The sequence below is a fragment of the Anastrepha ludens genome, chromosome 4 (genome assembly GCF_028408465.1).
Source record: "Anastrepha ludens isolate Willacy chromosome 4, idAnaLude1.1, whole genome shotgun sequence".
Lineage (NCBI taxonomy): Eukaryota > Metazoa > Arthropoda > Insecta > Diptera > Tephritidae > Anastrepha > Anastrepha ludens.
The window spans coordinates 11,341,501-11,358,746 of record NC_071500.1 but is presented as its reverse complement, the minus strand read 5'-3'; the positions used below and the strand labels follow the sequence as shown (position 1 = coordinate 11,358,746).

General features: G+C 42.1%; 1 long non-coding RNA gene across 1 annotated transcript; it reads left to right on the top strand.

Moving 5' to 3' along the window:
- The first annotated feature begins 11,728 nt into the window (after positions 1-11,728).
- On the top strand, positions 11,729-16,011 carry LOC128862073 (uncharacterized). The gene is made up of 2 exons (XR_008454420.1): positions 11,729-12,634; positions 15,565-16,011. It is a non-coding gene; the product is annotated as an uncharacterized LOC128862073 (long non-coding RNA).
- The last annotated feature ends 1,235 nt before the right edge of the window (positions 16,012-17,246 follow it).

The following is a 17,246-nucleotide window of genomic DNA, read 5'->3' as shown; positions in this document are numbered from 1 at the left end:
AATTGATCAATCGTATAGGTGTCATATTTCATCAGGTCATCGCTAGACCGCATACATCTTTAGTCACTCGCAAAAAACTTGAGAGAGCTTGGCTGGAAACTTTTGATGCATCCACCATATAGCCTTGCATCCACCATAGACCTTGCACCATCAGACTACCATTTGTTTCAACGGTCGGTGCAATCAGATCATGTCCTAGAGAGGCTCTCAACGCACTGACACACGTTATTCCAATAAGCCTACACATTAAGAAGACGGCAACCATGAGCGCATTTAGGTTAAACGAAGCGGGTCGCTGGAAAGAAAAAACGTATGGTCATGCCAGTCTACTATTGCGACAAACTCAGTTAACCCCGGTGAGGACTGACTACATCGTCCCGACGGTAACATTCAATAGGAATTTTGCCACTCTCTTTCCATCTCGGAAAGAATGGAATAAGGGATTCTCACTAAACAAGTTCGACACTACAGTCTATACAGATGGTTCTAAAATGGATTGTGGTGTTGGAGGTGGTATATATTCTCATAGCCTTAAAATTAAAAAATCTGTGCGTCTCCCCAATGCCTGCAGGGTCTTCCAGGCGGAAGTACTGGCAATTGGGGAAGCTCGTAGGCTACTAATCACAGATTTCTCTTTTAAGGGCAATATCGCTATTCTTTCGGAAGCTGCAATCCAGGCACTGGATTCAACTACTACAAACTCTATGGTGGTGGAACAAATCAGGAATAGCCTCACCACTTTGAGTGTAAACCATAAAGTTACCTTAATCTGGGTGCCGGGACATCGGAATATTTAAGGTAAAGAAAAAGCAGATGAACTGGCAAGAGGGGGATCTGCCATGAATCGGTATTCACACCATTTGGTTGCTCTTGCAGAATCGGTATTCACACTATTAGGTGCAGTCAAGAGTATAATTTCCCTAAAATACCTTCGGATCGTGGATTGTAGATGGAGAGACCAGACGAAATGCAAAATCAGCAAAACGTTATGGCCCACCTACAACCTCAAGCAATCGGCAATATTGTTAAACATGAAACAACGGGACGCATGGAGACTAATGGCAGTCATAACTGGCGAAGAACAAGCAGCCAAAATGGGCATCCCTCACAATACATACTGTCACAGTTGTAAACAACTGGAGAAAAAGGAAACAATCTTCCGCTTCCTCTGTGAATGCCCTGCCCTATGGAAGGAGAGAATGCTAACCCTGGGCCAACCGAGAGTTTCGAACAACTGTCTGGCTTAGATGTCAATAACCTAATAAGGTTCTTAAACCACAAAGACTGGATAGAATCATGCTGCAAATAACTGCTAAACAAGTTGGTAACGAGGATGTGGCAACAAAATGGTTCGGAAACGCTCGTGGGATTCTGGAAGAATCACCACTATAGCCATACAACCAACCATTTGTTTCGGTCTTTGCAGAACTCCTTAAATGGTAAAACGTTCGGCAATGACGAGGTTATAAAATCGCACTTGGCTCAGTTTTTTGCAAATACAAGCCAGAAGTTCTATGAGCGCGGAATAATGAATTTTCCGGGCAGTTGGCAAAAGGTTATCGAACAAAATGGAAACTATATAATTGATTAAAGTTCATTCTATGTTTTAATAAAAATGTACTTACTTTCTTTAAAAAAAAACGACAATTTCTTTCCGAACAATATTAAAAAGGGCTTCCTAAAGAGGAGACGCGGGGGGGCTGATGCGAAAGTGGCAACTATTTTTACGCGTTCTGCCTGCCTCTAAGCCATACGGATATCCACTTAGAATCAGTGATATTTATATATATCCATGTAAGAGACTTATTTAGTATTACTTTAGTTCAAAACGAAATACAAATATAAAATTATTAAGATATTCCATGGTAAAGAATCCAATTTCATTTGATACCGTAAATCTCAGGAAGCATAAATTGGCATTTGTTTTGTGCCACAAGTTTTTATTTATTTTTATTGCAATTCCATCAAAATTTTTACACTAATCTAATTATAATTGTGAGAAAAAAATTCGGGCTGCGTTTAGTTATTTTTCCGCTCAAGTCCATTTACTTCCATGTACGCGTGTATGTTGCCTATCAAAAACCTATTAACCTAGAATTAAATTATTAACCTAGAAAGAATAGACAAGTAAAAGTGCTCTAAATACAAACAATTTGAAAGAAATGTGCGAAAAGTAGAGAAAAATGTAAAAAATACAAAATCAATTAGCAATAAAAAAAACATCTAATGTAGAATGAAGCCATTCCCCCCTTCGACCACACGGCATCGCAAGCGCCAAGTCAAATTCCAGCAGTGAAGTGGCATGAAACTGTGACATTTTGGCACCCCAGCAGATACATAAAATATTTTGAATGAACGAATTGCTTTTAAGGTGCCTTGATTTTTAGGGGTTGGCAACGTGACGCGGGCCAGCTGATAATCCCATTAAAGCAGGCTATCAAAGCGTATTGAGATTGTGGAATTAATTAGCCAAATGCGTGGCAGTTATGCAGAACAACTGAGGGCGTGTGATGGGGTTTTGTGGGGCAAAATCAGGGATAAAAATAATAAATAAAATAATATTTATGAATATTTATTTATCCCTTGTATATCCGAAGGGTTAGGTTAGGTTAGGTAGTGATGGTTGCCCAGAGAGTGGGCCCACTTGGACGAAAAAGTTTGGTTTATTCTTTGTGATAGCATTGCAAGAGGGGAAACAGAGGTGAAGGAAAAGGACGATAGGACGAAAGGGAAAGGGGTGGGGAGGGTTGAGTGTTTGTGGACTATGAACGGTGACTGGTTTGCAGTTGTGTTAACCTCTTTATGCTGCTGATGAAGTTCATCAGTATTTTGATATCAAGACCCGCTATATCAGCAGGCGCAGAAAATAAGTAAGAACCAGGATGCTTGAAGCTTAGTCCCGCGAGATCTGGGCAGCTGAGGAGCAGGTGCTGAGATGATTCCACCTCATCCTCCATAGAGCTGGCGCAAAAAGGACTCGAAGTGATTCCGAGTCTCACGGCATGTGTACCCCGCGGGCAGTGCCCCGTGAGGATGCCCACGAAATTTGAGAGATGAGATTTCGTCATCCTCAGAATATCCCTCGAACGCCTCCTATCCAAACGTGGCCAGAAGGACTTCGCGACCCTACACGTTCGTGTACTTACCCAGCGCTCGCTGAGTTGGTGCAAAGCCCATCCTGCCAGGAGTAGAGCACAGGTTGTCAAGGGGATCCTGATCTTCTTCTTTCGCGGGCACACCGCCTCACAGGCCCCTTGTCTGGCCAGCTCGTCGGCTTCGCAGTCTCCAATAATGTCACTGTGACCAAGTACCGAAAGAGTTCTGATGCAATCGAGAGAGAGACCAGGCATTCCCTGACCAGTTCCGAGTGCACCATAATAGAGCCTTGGGCCCTAATTGCTGAAGGGGGAATCTTACATATATATATGTATATATAATTGGCTCGTACACCTTTTTTGTGAGCGTTTGGCCGAGCTCCTCCCCCAATTTGTGGTGTGTGGCTTGATGTTGTTCCACAAATGGAGGGACCTACAGTTTCACGCCGACTCCGAACGGCAGATATTTTTATGAGGAGGTTTTTCATGGCAGAAATACACTCGGAAGTTTGCCATTGCCTGGCGAGGGGCGACCGCTATTAGAAAAAACTTTTTCTTCATTTCTGGTCTCTCACCGAGATTCGAACCTACGTTCCCTCTGCGAATTCCGAATGGTAATCACGCACTAACCCATTCGGCTACGGCGGTCGAGATACCGTCAATATAGGCGGCATGCACGATTCATACTGATCGCTAAAGGTGCACCACATTCGGGACCACGCACAGTCAGTATTTCTACTAAACTGGACTTGCGAAACATTACACCTACGTACTAAACCCTAACTCCGACCTCTGTAGCTTTAGTTTGCCCTGTGGTAGCGCCGTTTAAGCATTGCATCGCAGGGCCAGGCTAGCTAGCCAGTATGGCTCTTCCTTTATATTTCTGTCTTCGTCTATCCTTCGTTACTTCTTTGTCGTCTTTGTTTGCTGCGTTCCCATTCCTTTTTCCTCAGTTCCTGTAACGCCTTTGCGGACCATTCCCTCATATTGGTCCACACCAAATTCGATTGCAGCATGTGGTCTGCAATGTTGCCCGGGGTTATTATTTCCTTTATGATTTCTTCAATGGATTTATGATTTCTCATATGCGTATCTCGGGCAGGAGAAGACATGTTCCACGTTCTCACTACCGTTGCCGCAGAACGAGCAGTCTGCTGCATCCTCGTGGCCGAGTCTTTGAAGATACTCTCTATAGCACCCATGTCCTGTCAGGAACTGTGTCAGGTAGTAATTTGTGTCACCATGTCCTCTCTCTCTACCCAAGCCTGCACGCTTCTGATATGTTTATGCGTCCACCTCCCTTTTGTCGCTAGATCCCAGCGATTTTGCCACTCAATTATGCTCCCCCGTCTTTCTTCCTTACGCTCTTCCGCCGTTAGTCGCCTGTTTAGACTTTTGGCTTTGTCATAGACTCTACCCAGTTCAGAGGTCATTATATCTGGTGGCATGATACCCGATATGATACATACTGCTTCAAAAGACACTGTTCTCAAAGCATAGGCAACTCCAAGGGCATTTAGTCTAAAAACTATTTTCGCCTTATTCGCGTATGTTTTTTGTATCAGGGCTTTACCCCATGTGGGTGCTGCATACATGAGTGTAGATAGGGTATCTTTCGCTACTAGCGTTCTTCTACTCTGAGTGGGACCATCAATGTTGGCCATAATTCTTGACAGTGCCGCCGTCACCATGGCTGCCTTTCCGCATGCTTTTTTAATACCCTCCTTGAAGCTTAGACGAGTATCGATTATTACACCCAAATATCTTAGAGCTGCTTGTGTTGTGACGTTAACCCCATCAATGTTTAGTCTGGTCGTTTCTAACTTTTTTCTACTCGTAATGACACAGATATATGTATCTACATATGTAATCGTATGTACGCTTGATTTGCCAAAAACACAAAAGCACATTCTCCACTCAGTCCCATCGAAATTCATTAAGTCAGTGGATTTGCAATTTGTATTATCTTACATAAATAAATTTGCAAACGATTGTTCTTAATTCGCTGCGGATTTACCATAGCACTCATACACACACACACATACTCGTATCTAACGCGGATTCGCATATGAATAAGCCGCAGTGAGCTGCTCCAACTGTGGCATTGACGAATTGTGGCGAGTGAAAGTTGCAAGATGACTTTCCATATACTCTTTAAAAGACATACACTTTGGAATTTATTTATAATTTATTACAATTGGATGAAGCGCTGTCTAAAATTTCTTTAAAATTCAACATTTATTACCTGCGAAAATCAGTACGAAGATTAATTACTTTTTTCGCGGTTCATTATCTTCTTGACTGTGAATAATCAACTTTTTGCTATTCACATTTTATAACTCTTTGAGATCTTATCGTTACTTTTTTCTTGATATCCAATTAAATAAAAAACAAAAAAGACGCTCTTAAATTTTTATGATTCTTACCTGTGGAGAAACAAAATTACAGTGAAATTTGCTGACGTTGTTAATATTTGCTAAAAATTTAGTGGCAAGCATTACAAATGAAGGTGCTACAAATGGATGTACCTTCAGGTTATTTGCTGGTACTGATGGTTTTTACAATAATTCATTGGAATATTTTTGCAGTTCTGTGTCTGCTCGAGTGATTTGATAATTTGCGTAACATTTTCGAGGCTAAATGTTTGATTTAATCCTAAAAAGCAGACTTGTTCTTCTTTTTTTGTAAACTGAATTTCATAACTCACATTTCTATGAAGGCGTGTGCACACAGCTTGAAATTGAAATTTGAAAAGGTCGAGCCGGGGAGCACCAGGAGATTTGGTGGCTCCTAAAACACTCAGGCTAAAGAGCCCATTGTATTTAGAGCTCTGAAAAGGGGGTAGATAGTCAAGGAGGGAAGGAAAAAAATATCAGAGAAAGAGATAGGAAAGAATAGAGACAGAGATAGAGATAGTTAGTCCTGTGAGAATTTTCCAGATTCTTTGGCAAATCTGTAAATATCCTCCAGTTTAAGAGAACAAATATTACTCATTCTCACAACATCAGAACCCAAAACTCGTAGCCGTGCTTTAGCAAAGTCAGGACACTCACAGAGAAAGTGCTCAGTGCTATCCGCCTCCTCCAAGCATGACAGGCACACTGGTTCCTCAATGATTCCAATGGTGGTCATATGCTGACCCCATGGGTTGTGTCCTGTAATGATACCGACCATCAACCGAATGCATTTCCTTCTAAGTTTTAGTAGAAAGTTTGACAGTTTTCTGTTCGGACTTGTGACAAAACACTTTGCAGTTCTGCAGCGTTCTAGACCGGACCATCGCTTTTTATGTATATTGCCTACATAATCGCTGATCCAATTCATGATTCCTGCGGAACTAATTTCGATTATTGGCTCTGGCCCCTGTGGGGGCACCGCTGATGCACGGTTGGCCAATTCATCGGCAATTTCGTTTCCTTGAATACCGGAGTGTCCTGGAACCCACATAAGTACAAGCCTGTTTTGTTTTGCGACAGAATTAAGCTTCCTCTTACATTCTTGCACAATCTTTGAGGTTTGATTCGCGTTTTCCAGGGCCTTCAATGCAGCCTGACTGTCATTGAAAACTCCAATCTGTTTCCCGCTCCATCTCCTCTCGATTATCCATTCGGCTACTTTCAGGATGGCAAAAACGTCTGTTTGGAAAACAGTTGCCATTTCCCCCATAGCATAGTGATACTTATTACTCTCGTTTAAGTAGCATCCGGCTCCAGAACCTATTTCATTCTTGGGCTCATCGGTAAAGAAATTATCCGTTAAACCTCCCTGAATGCATTCTGGATTACTCTATTGACATCAAATTTCCTTCTAAATGAAACTGTGAGTATCAGGTCGTCTTTAGGTGCCAAAAACATAGGCAGATAGCACCTTAAAGATTTCTGTGTGTCCCGAAGTTCCATCTTCGTGCCAGAAACCATATTTATGGAGTCTACACATTGCTTTTATTGCTTCCTGTTGTATCTTAAGAACCAGGGGGAGCAAATCAAGCATAACATTTAGGGCATCACCAGAGGTTGTACTCATGGCACCTGTGATGCATAAATATACACTTCTTTGTAGCCTGTATAGCTCCCGGATTGTGGACTTAACTATGCTCCGTCGCCACCAGACCACAGAAGCGTAAGTGATGATTGGTCTGATAAGTGCTGTTTATATCCATAGGACCACAGCAGGTTTCAGACCCCAGGTTTTACCAAAGGCTCTACGGCATTGCTGAAAAATCCTCAATGCGCGATTCACCTTCAGTGAAACGAGTGTCTCCCAAGTCAGCTTCTTATCCAATGCGCACAGCTTTGTCCAAATTAATCCTTTATAGCGCGTCGAACTATCAAATATGCCTGTTTTTATTGCTGTAAAGGTATAGAGAATTCCACAAAAAAAAAAAACATAAACAACAAAGATCCTAACTTTGTCGAATTTCACAAAAATTTCAAACACACAAAAAAAACTTCCAAATTTCCAACTTTTTATGCAACATTTTTAGAAAAATTCGGAGTATGCAGTTTTATAACTGTCAACATTAAATATTACTTCAAAGTCCTAAAAAGTCCTACAAGGTCCCTCTTTGGTTTAGTACTAAAATGTTATTCAAAGTGGGAATTTCAATTAGGCTTTTTTTGCGGCTAGGAGTGGAGTATTTTCTGCCCTATACACAAAAGATTTCTGGACGCGCGAGAATTGGGTGGTTAGCAAGCCCATTGTTATATCTTATGCTGATGCTGCCAATTTCTTCATGCACCAATAGCATTCCCAGATCATAATGAGTTATATCGGTGGAGAAAAAACAAGCAGCATTTTAGGCTGGAACCTCGCCATTATATAAAACCCAACAACAGCCGAAAATTCTATTAGAAAGCTCGGCGGCTTACAGAAGGTTTCAAGACCAGGGCGTTTTCCTGTAAGAACAAAGACGGAAAATAATGGAGGGAACTTTTCTCGAACTTGTTAAACAGTGACATCTGCGCATGTCGACGGAACTGTTGTTCTGTTATCCGGCTCTGACGAGGTGAGAATAGCGGTAAGCGGCTAATGAACATCAAAACCGCGGGATGTGACGGGCTGAGCTATTCAAACATGCCGGGGTGCATGCATCAGCTTGTATGCAAATTATGGGCGGATGAAGGCATGCCTGCCGATTGGAATTTAAGTGTGTTCTGCCCAATCTTTAAGAAGGGTGATACTGTGTCAATTATCGCGGGATTAGTCCTCTCAATATCGCCTGTAAGGTTTTAGCAAGCGCATTGTGTGAAAGGCTGAAGTCCACAATCCACTAACTGATTGGAACTTATCAGTGTGGCTTTAGACCTGAAAAGTCCACCATCGGCCAGATATTCACAATATGTCAAGTCTTGAAAAATACCCACAGGGCCATTTCTTCGTCGGCTTCAAAGCTGCATTCGACAGTACGAAAAGGAGTTACCTATATGACGTTGTTTTCCAAGCAGAAGTAGCCGCAATTAAGGAAGCTGTGGATTGGCTGCTCGCTTCTGCATTACAGTAAACGAGGTGAATATCTACTCCGATAGCCAAGCGGTAGCTAGAGCTTTGAGCCCGCTGTTTGTGCGTTCGAAATTAGTCGGCGAATGCCTGACTTCTCTCTTGATTGCATCGGAATACTTCGATATTAAGCTCATTTGAGTTCCCGGTCACAGCGACATAGAGGCGAAATTGCTGGGCCGATAAGTTGGCCAGACAGGGAACCCTTGAGGCGGCTTCTTCACAATATGAAAAGATTGGAGTTCCCTTGAGAACTTGTGGTCTGCTACTGGAAAGATGGGCCTCGCGTCAACTCAGCGAGCGCTAAGGTAGTGCGCAAACGTGCAAAGTCGCGAGGTCTTTCTTCTGGCCGCGGGTAGATCGGGGGCACTCGGAAGAACTTCTAAGGCTAACAAAGCCACAGCGATCGAATTTGGTAAGTATCTTCACCGGAAACTGAACGTTAGGTGACCATGCGGAAAGACTTGGCATTGCGCCCAGCCTTTTCTGCAGAAGCTGTCTGGAGGACGAGGTGGAATCATCTCAGCTCCTTCTTCTCAGTTGCCTTGCTTTCATAGGGCCAAGGTTTAAACATCTGGGCTCTCACTTCTTCGCCACACCAGCGGATATTGCGGGCTTAAATATCGCACATCTGGGGAAATTCATTAGCAACTTGAAGCGGTTAACACAAACGTAAACTGCCACTCATTGGTCGTCATCTTCAAATTCCTCTAATCCAAACTCTGGATTCTGTCTGGTTCCTCCCCCTTTCCTGTACCCCCTCTCCTCTCCCTGCATAGCCTCACAAGGGTCAAATTTTAATTTTTTGTCTAAGAGAGCCCCTCGCAAGGGCAGCCATTTAAGCTAACCTAACCTACCTACATGGATGCCGCGATGTCTGAATTTGGTCAGTTATGTAGATGACTTTGCTCAATACCAGCAGCGTCATCAGAATTGGGAAGGACCTCTCCGAGCCGTTTGATACCAATCGAGGTTTCAGACAGGGTGACTCGCTGACGTGTGACTTCTTTAATCTGATGTTGGAGAGCATCGTATGAGCCGCAGAACTTAATCGTCCACCCACAATTTTTTACAAGAGCTTACAGTTGCTTGGGGTAAAAGTCTTGGTTTATTTATAAACCAGAATTAGCACCTATAACAATGGCAGGCTTGAAATCCAACGTAGAATCTCACTTCACAACAAGTACTACTCGGGACTGAGTAGGCTACTGAGTAGTCAATTCTTCTTTCAACGAACAAAACTAACACTCTACAAGGCCCCCATCATGCCCGTCCTAAGGTATAGAGTGTTTAGGGGAAATATTCTGAGGAAGATTTTAGTACCTGTGCACGTTGGCCACGGCGAATATCGCAGGCTCTGGAACGATGAGCTGTATGAGCTTTACGGAGACATAGGTAGACATAGCGCAGCGAATAAAGATCCAGCGGCTACGCTCCCTGGGTCATGTCGTTCAAATGGATGCAAACGCTCCGGCTCTGAAGTATTCGATGCGGCACCAGCTGGTGGTAGCAGAGGAAGAGAAAGACCTCCTCTGCGTTGGAAAGATCAGGTGGTGGACTTGGCTTCACTTGGTGTGCCAACTGGCGCCGATTACCACGGGAAAGAAACGACTGCACACTTTGTTAAACTCGGTCAAAGTCGCGTAAGCGGTTACCATGCCAATTAAGAAGAAGAAGAATTTGAATTCAGATTTGCGTTCAGTGATGGAAATTATTCGTACAAATTTTTTGCTGAGGCTCAGCCTTAAATTATTCTCCATCTCAAGCCTGTTTTGAAATTTTACATAACTCTGAATAGGCTCTGTTCAACTTAAATGATAATAAACTGCAATGGTAATAGTCCTTTTGACTCTAGTTGTTTGCCTGTTTTGTGCCTTTGCCTTTGTGCCTCACTTAGACAAAATTGGTCCACGGTCTCACCTCAAACTTTGCGACCACTGCACTTTACTTTCAATAACGTCAAAGAATACTGAGACCGCAGTTTAGGAACTAGAGATCGAGCCATTTGGTAGTCGTTCATAAAGTGGCTTAGCTATAGTAGGTTTTAACTTTTGGAATAGGTGTGCGGTCGCAAGTATTTGAAAGCGGTATGTGAGCGCTCTAACACCCGACCTGTTTTGTTTTTAGTAAACTGGTGCGTCCTAAAAAGTGCCACGCCAAAAGTCTGAGTGCTTTTAACCATCTCTATCTTTTAGCGAATCTAAGCAAGTAGCCACACCTTCAAGTACAAATTTGAAATATTCAATAAACTTACCATTTTTCGCCAATGTATTCACATTTACGAACCTGCAAGGCTACTGACAACGAAATTCCCCAGTCATTCCCCATTTCGACACCTGCCACAAGTAAATGTTAAAATGAAAGCATTGGGAGAACAGTGATTGTGACACCGACACACACCTTTGCATGGATTTTTTGAATCAACTTGCCATTACCACCTGCCAACAGCTGGCCTTTTCTCGATGAGTCTATCGATTCTCTACTTGCAAAGAATTACTTGCACGTGTGGCTTCATTGTAATTAACACCACCACCAGCGAGACTGCGCCCAATCAGTCAATATAAGCAAATAAATCTGAAGCGCATTTCTCAAAAAGTGCGTTGCATTCAAGGATGACGTGCTGAATAGAGTGTCCTCCTTCTATTAGCTAACAACAAAAATGTCGTTCTCAAAGAAAAGCTCAACCAACTGAATTTCAAAGTGCTTCAAAATGTTTGTGCTTTGTACCCAATTAACCTATGTACATACATACGTACATACATATGTATGCATAGATATACAGTGCAAAGTGCATGAATGTCTAAAAGTAAAATTAGCTTAACTGCATCTAACTTCTCTCTTTTGGAGAGAAGCCTTTTTGTGCTTAGCTAGCATGAGACTCAATCCACGTGCATATCTACCTTAAAACAACAAGCAACGTGGTCGGTCGTAAGTCCGTACATACAGTATAGCCCCATGCTGATGTTGTTGTTTCCGTTGAGCTTTGCATGCACTCAAACACATGCATACGTATTTATGTAATTGTACATGCTCGTCTACTACAAAGTGAGTGAAGGCTGATACCAGAGTACATGAGTACGTTTTTTGTTTTTTTTTTCGTTTGAGACTTTTGAAACCGCATCGTCACTTTTCAAGTGGGGCTTCGGCATTTTAATAACATCAGTTAACGAACGTATGTATGCTTCAGCACAGCTGTTCGGATCGTTTAGTTGACATTCGAGCGGTAATCAAAGCTGACTCTATATCGCTTAAGTTATAGCTGTCGAAGTGGATTGTGTCGTGGTAGTCGATTACTTGTGCTCAAATACTGTTTGCACTTTGCTTTGCATATCTTCTCAGCTCGTTTGTGCGGTTGTTTTTGTTTTGTTGACGTCTGTAGAGAGAGAGAGAGAGACGCCTTTGCAATAGCTGATATATTGCCGCTTCGTGTTTATTTTTTTTTTTAATTATCGTGTTTGGTAAACAGAAAAAACTTCAATTAGATCGAACAAACATTTGTCGCATGCTATAATTATTTTTTTTTGTATCGAGTGCCGCTTCGGTTATGAGTTACTCAATGCTTCAACATAGCTTATCGTGTCCGCTGATAAATGGTTGAATGAGACATATGCTTGTTTACGCATATGCATACATACATATATAATATATATATATGTACACACACACACACGATGATTGCAGCCATAGTGAGTGTGCATCGCCGATGATTTCAATTGTAAAATAAATAAATTTTGAAGTGAAAAAAATTGTATCAGCGCTTATCAGCAGACAATATACATACACACATACATACATACGTATGTAAATATATACATGCTTTCGAGTATTGTGTTCACATACATACATTATTGCCCATCCATTTATTTGCAAGCACTGAAGCACTTTTGAAATGGATTTGCTTTTGTAAAACGAAGTGTATTTCATGTTGCTTTCAATTTAAAAATACATAAAACAAATAAAAAAATTTAACAACCAATAAAACACACGTGCAATAAATCAAACAAATAAAAGGTTGTGGTAAAAAAATTATATGGTAAAAATGTGTAAGTATTTGTGTAATCGTCGGGCTTTGAGTCTGCCTTAAGCGGGCCGCAAACATGCCACAAATCGTAACAATCGGCTGAAATTTCAATTGTTGTTTCGCAAACGGTTCATATGCGCGCCGTAGTTGACGATCTTTGCCATTTCTTTTGAAAATTCCAAGTGCACCTACGAGCGAAAAAATGGCACTATTCATAACAAACACCAAAGCGCATTCATTAAAGGTGGTGGCGCTAGGCAAATATTAGAATGTCACGACAAAAGAAAGTAGAAAAGAAGAAGAAAAGAACGGACTACGTTGCACAGCGGACACGCCGGTGGAGTTAGATGGTAAGCTGGTGGTGCAAATGGAACGGCTTCTCGTCATTTCATTTTATGCTGGCATTCTTATGTAAACGGCAAGAGAAAAAGCAAAACAAACAACGAAACGAAGTTAAATCGATTGCTACAAGGATGATTTTTGTTTTTGGCGGTGAGATTGGGTTAAAAATACCTGCGCACCATATACTTGGTAACCGTCGCTACTACGTGTGTGGTGATTCCACTAAAAATATCCCTCCTCTTCTCTTGGATTTTTCCCTCCACCCCGGGACTGCTTTCGCATTGCTTCGAGGTAGAGGACCAAAACGGCGTCCTAAGAAGGTCACTTACTTACTCACCCTGCGTCCAGGGTCGCCTGTTTTGAGAAACCTATACTCAATGCTCTTCAGCATAACTTTCCATTTCGCGCTTCTTTTTTCGGATAATGTCCTCCACAAAATTTGCGACGGCATTCCATTTTTCTTCGTCTATCATCAATTTCTCGATAATTTCTTCAGGTGTAAATACACCATAAGCTCGTTGCAGACCTGTTCTCTCTACGTTCCACCTCTCGCATTTAAAGAAGGTGTGCTCCGCATCGTCATACTCAGTATCTCCATATACATATGCAGTTTGGTTGACTCACGTTCGCCACAAATACTTGCGAAAGGACCCACGTCCGGACAAAAGCTGTGTGAGGTAATAGTTAACCGCACCGTGCTTTCTTTCTACCCACTTTTTTAAATCCGGTATTAGTCTCGCTAATCATCTACCATACTGTTCAGAGTTCCATCTTGCCTGCCAAAGTGTGAGCGTTTGAACTCTAATATCGAAGAAGCGTGGTACTGGGATTCCTGTGTTTTTTGCCTTCCATCTCCGTTTGCGCTCTTGTGCTAGAATATCTATAGGAATGGTTCCGCTGATAACTAACACCGCTGCTTCAGATACTGTTCTGTATGACGAAGCCACTCTGAGAGTGCAGTTGCGTTGCACAGATTGCAGAGTTTTCCGCCGGCATTGCACCCTTAGCGAATCTGCCCATATTTCGCATCCGTATAAGAGAATCGTGTTCGTCGTGTCCATTAAAATGTTTCGCTTGTTCTGCGTTGGACCTCCAAGGTTTGCTTTGAGCTTACTTAACATGTCGCTTATTTTGGCAGCTCTTGTGGCAGCATGGTTTATATGCGCCCAGCTACAAGGATGATGAAGTTACCAAGTTCGCTGCTGTTGTTGTAGCAGCACAAACATTTCCTCTACATATACGGAGAATGCTGCCGTAGTAACAGTCCTTGGCCGGATATAAATCCGGGTCGCTCCGGTGACGTAGAACCAACTGTCGTGGGAACGCTTACCAAGTTTGCTCTGTAACTATGGTGAACATGAACAAGAACAATAAGTATCACTATGCTATGGGGGGAATGGCAACTGTTTTCCAAACAGAAGTTTTTGCTATCCTGAAAGTAGCCGAATGGATAATCGAGAGGAGATGGAGCGGGAAACTGATTGGAGTCTTCAGTGACAGTCAGGCTGCATTGAAGGCCCTGGAGAACGCGAAGAACACCTCAAAGATTGTTCAAGAATGTAAGAAGAAGCTTAATTCTGTCGCGAGACAAAACAGGCTTGTATTTATATGGGTTCCGGGACACTCCGGTGTTCAAGGAAACGAAATCGCAGCAATCTTGAACTGAATCCGCGATTATGTAGGCAATCTGTATAAAGAGGGATGGTCCGGTCTAGAACACTGCATAACTGCAAAGTGTTTTGTGACAAGTCCGAACAGAAAACTGTCAAACTTTCTACTAAAACTTAGAAGGAAAGACATTCGGTTGATGGTCGGCATCATTACAGCACACAACCCATGGGGTCAGCATATGACCACCATTGGAATCATTGAGGACTCGGTGTGCCTGTCATGCTTGGAGGAGGCGGATAGCACTGAGCACTTCCTCTGTGAGTGTTCTGCCTTTGCTAGAGCACGGCTACGAGTTTTGGGTTCTGATGTTGTGAGAATGAGTAATATTCGTTCTCTTAAACTGGAGGATATTTACAGATTTGCCAAAGAATTTGGAAAATTCTCACAGGACTAACTATCTCTATCTCTGTCTCTATTCTTTCCTATCTCTTTCTCTGATACTTTTCTTCTTCCCTCCTTTAATATCTACCCCCTTTCCAGAACTTCAAATGCAATGGGCTCTTTAGTCTGAGTGTTTTAGGAGCCACCAAATCTCCTGGTGCTCCTTGGTTCGACCTTTTCAAATTTCAATTTCATGGTGAACAAGAAAATTATGAACGGAACTTCGGCAGCTTCATTACTTGGAAGAATTCTGCAAGATCATTTCACATGCATTCACACACTCGCTCAATCGGCCGTTGTTGAGACGGCTTCGAAGTGTCATTGGTTCAGTTTTTTCGTATATCACCAACATAATCTCAGTTTTTTTGTTAAAAACATCCCAAATGACGTCAGCCCTTCTGCTATTTCTGTCAAATTCGCTCAGAGCGAGTAACGGTCTGCTAAAGAGCACTCCTCTAAACAGCGATTGTTATGATTTGTTGCGCGCCTCTGCGGCCCGCTTTACTGCGTTTGCCGCTTTGTGTTTGCATATCGCATTCAATGAAATATACAAACCAGTCGCATTTTGAAGCCAGCCGCTTATTAAACTGTCAATTTGAAGTCGAGTTGAAGCGGAATTACACGGAATAAATTGGCTTTTTACAAAAATATTTCCATGCAGTTTGTGAGTAATTACGTCAAGTGTTGTGGCTAAAAAATATAAGTGCATAAAATATTTGAACACCCCAATTTATAAGTAATTTAAGTCGCAATCAACAAAATGCGTTTGCCCCCTTGCATTGAAGGTGGCACATCCAGGCTTCTCAAGAAATTCCCTAAAATCAAAATGTGTGATGAATTTGCTATACAACCAATTCTGATTCGGAAGCAACCGAAATTTCCGACGCGTGAGCGCCACATGGCTATTCGCCGTAAGAAATCGACAGCACTGCACAGCAATAATCAAACCCCAAACAACTACAACATCAACCATAATAAGACTAATGGCAATAATTCGCTTACAAGGTAAGTTACGTGCCCTCTCACTCGCTTTCCGTATTTCTTGCTTTCTGCCATAAATGAGTGATACATTGTTACTTAATTGAATATCATAATAAAACTATTGGGTTAATTATAATACAAAAATAAAAAAAAATATAAAAAAATGAAAGTAAAAACAGTTACGCATTAGATAACGCAGGCTTCATTCATCGGGTGGGTTGTCAATAAAGGCAGATAAGAAACGTCACATCGTAGGTTAGGTTAAATTAATTTGATTAAATCGATCGAAACAGGTGATATGCGGACGGCGTAATATCTGGAGAATATGGCGGGTGGGGTAGAATTTCCAAATTCAGTGTTTCCAGGTAGCTTTTAACGGGTTTGGCAACGTGAGGCCGAGCGTTGTCATGCTGTAGAATCACTTTTTCATACCTCTCCGCGTATTGCGGCCGCTTCTCGTGCAGTGCTTGGCTCAATCGCATCAATTGAAGTCGATACCGATCCCTGGTGATGGTTTCGCTTGGTTTTAACAGTTCATAATAAATAACACCAACTTGGTCCCACCAAATACATAGCATAACCTTCGCAGCATGAATATTCGACCGAGGCGACGACGTAGAAGCTTGACCGGACAGTCTTTCTTTTCTTTGGATTGCTGTAATAAATCTATTTTTCATCACCCGTCACGATGCGATGAAGAAACCCCTTCCTATTTTGCCGCTGGAGCAGTTGTTCACAGGCGAAAAAACGACGTTACGACGTTCAACATCCCTTCGTTTTAACTCATAAGGAACCCAAGTCCCCTGTTTCTGAATCATTACCAAAGACCAACAACAATGTTTTGTACGTTTAATTGTCAAAGCAAAGTAGTGGCAAAGTAGAAAACAATGAATGAATTCGCCTTGTTTCATTCTCGGCTGACAGCCACATGGACACGGCGAAAGAAAAAACATGAATCAGCTGATTTACCGAAACCACCGTTCATAGATTCGCCTTATAAGTAGGCCACCGTGAGCTCGATCGGCGCTGTTACCCATATAGACCGCTCGCCCAGCAATCGGCGCACTCTTGCATTGCAAATGTTAGCGTTAAATGCTAAATACTCCATTTATGATGTTAGAAAATACGTCAGAGAACAAAACCGTTTACTTGGGTGGTCATCAATAGTTATTCGGCTTGACTTATATAAACTGATTAAACGAAAAAAGAAAAACATTAATATGTTCAAAGCATTCGAATACCCGTATAATGCGTAACGA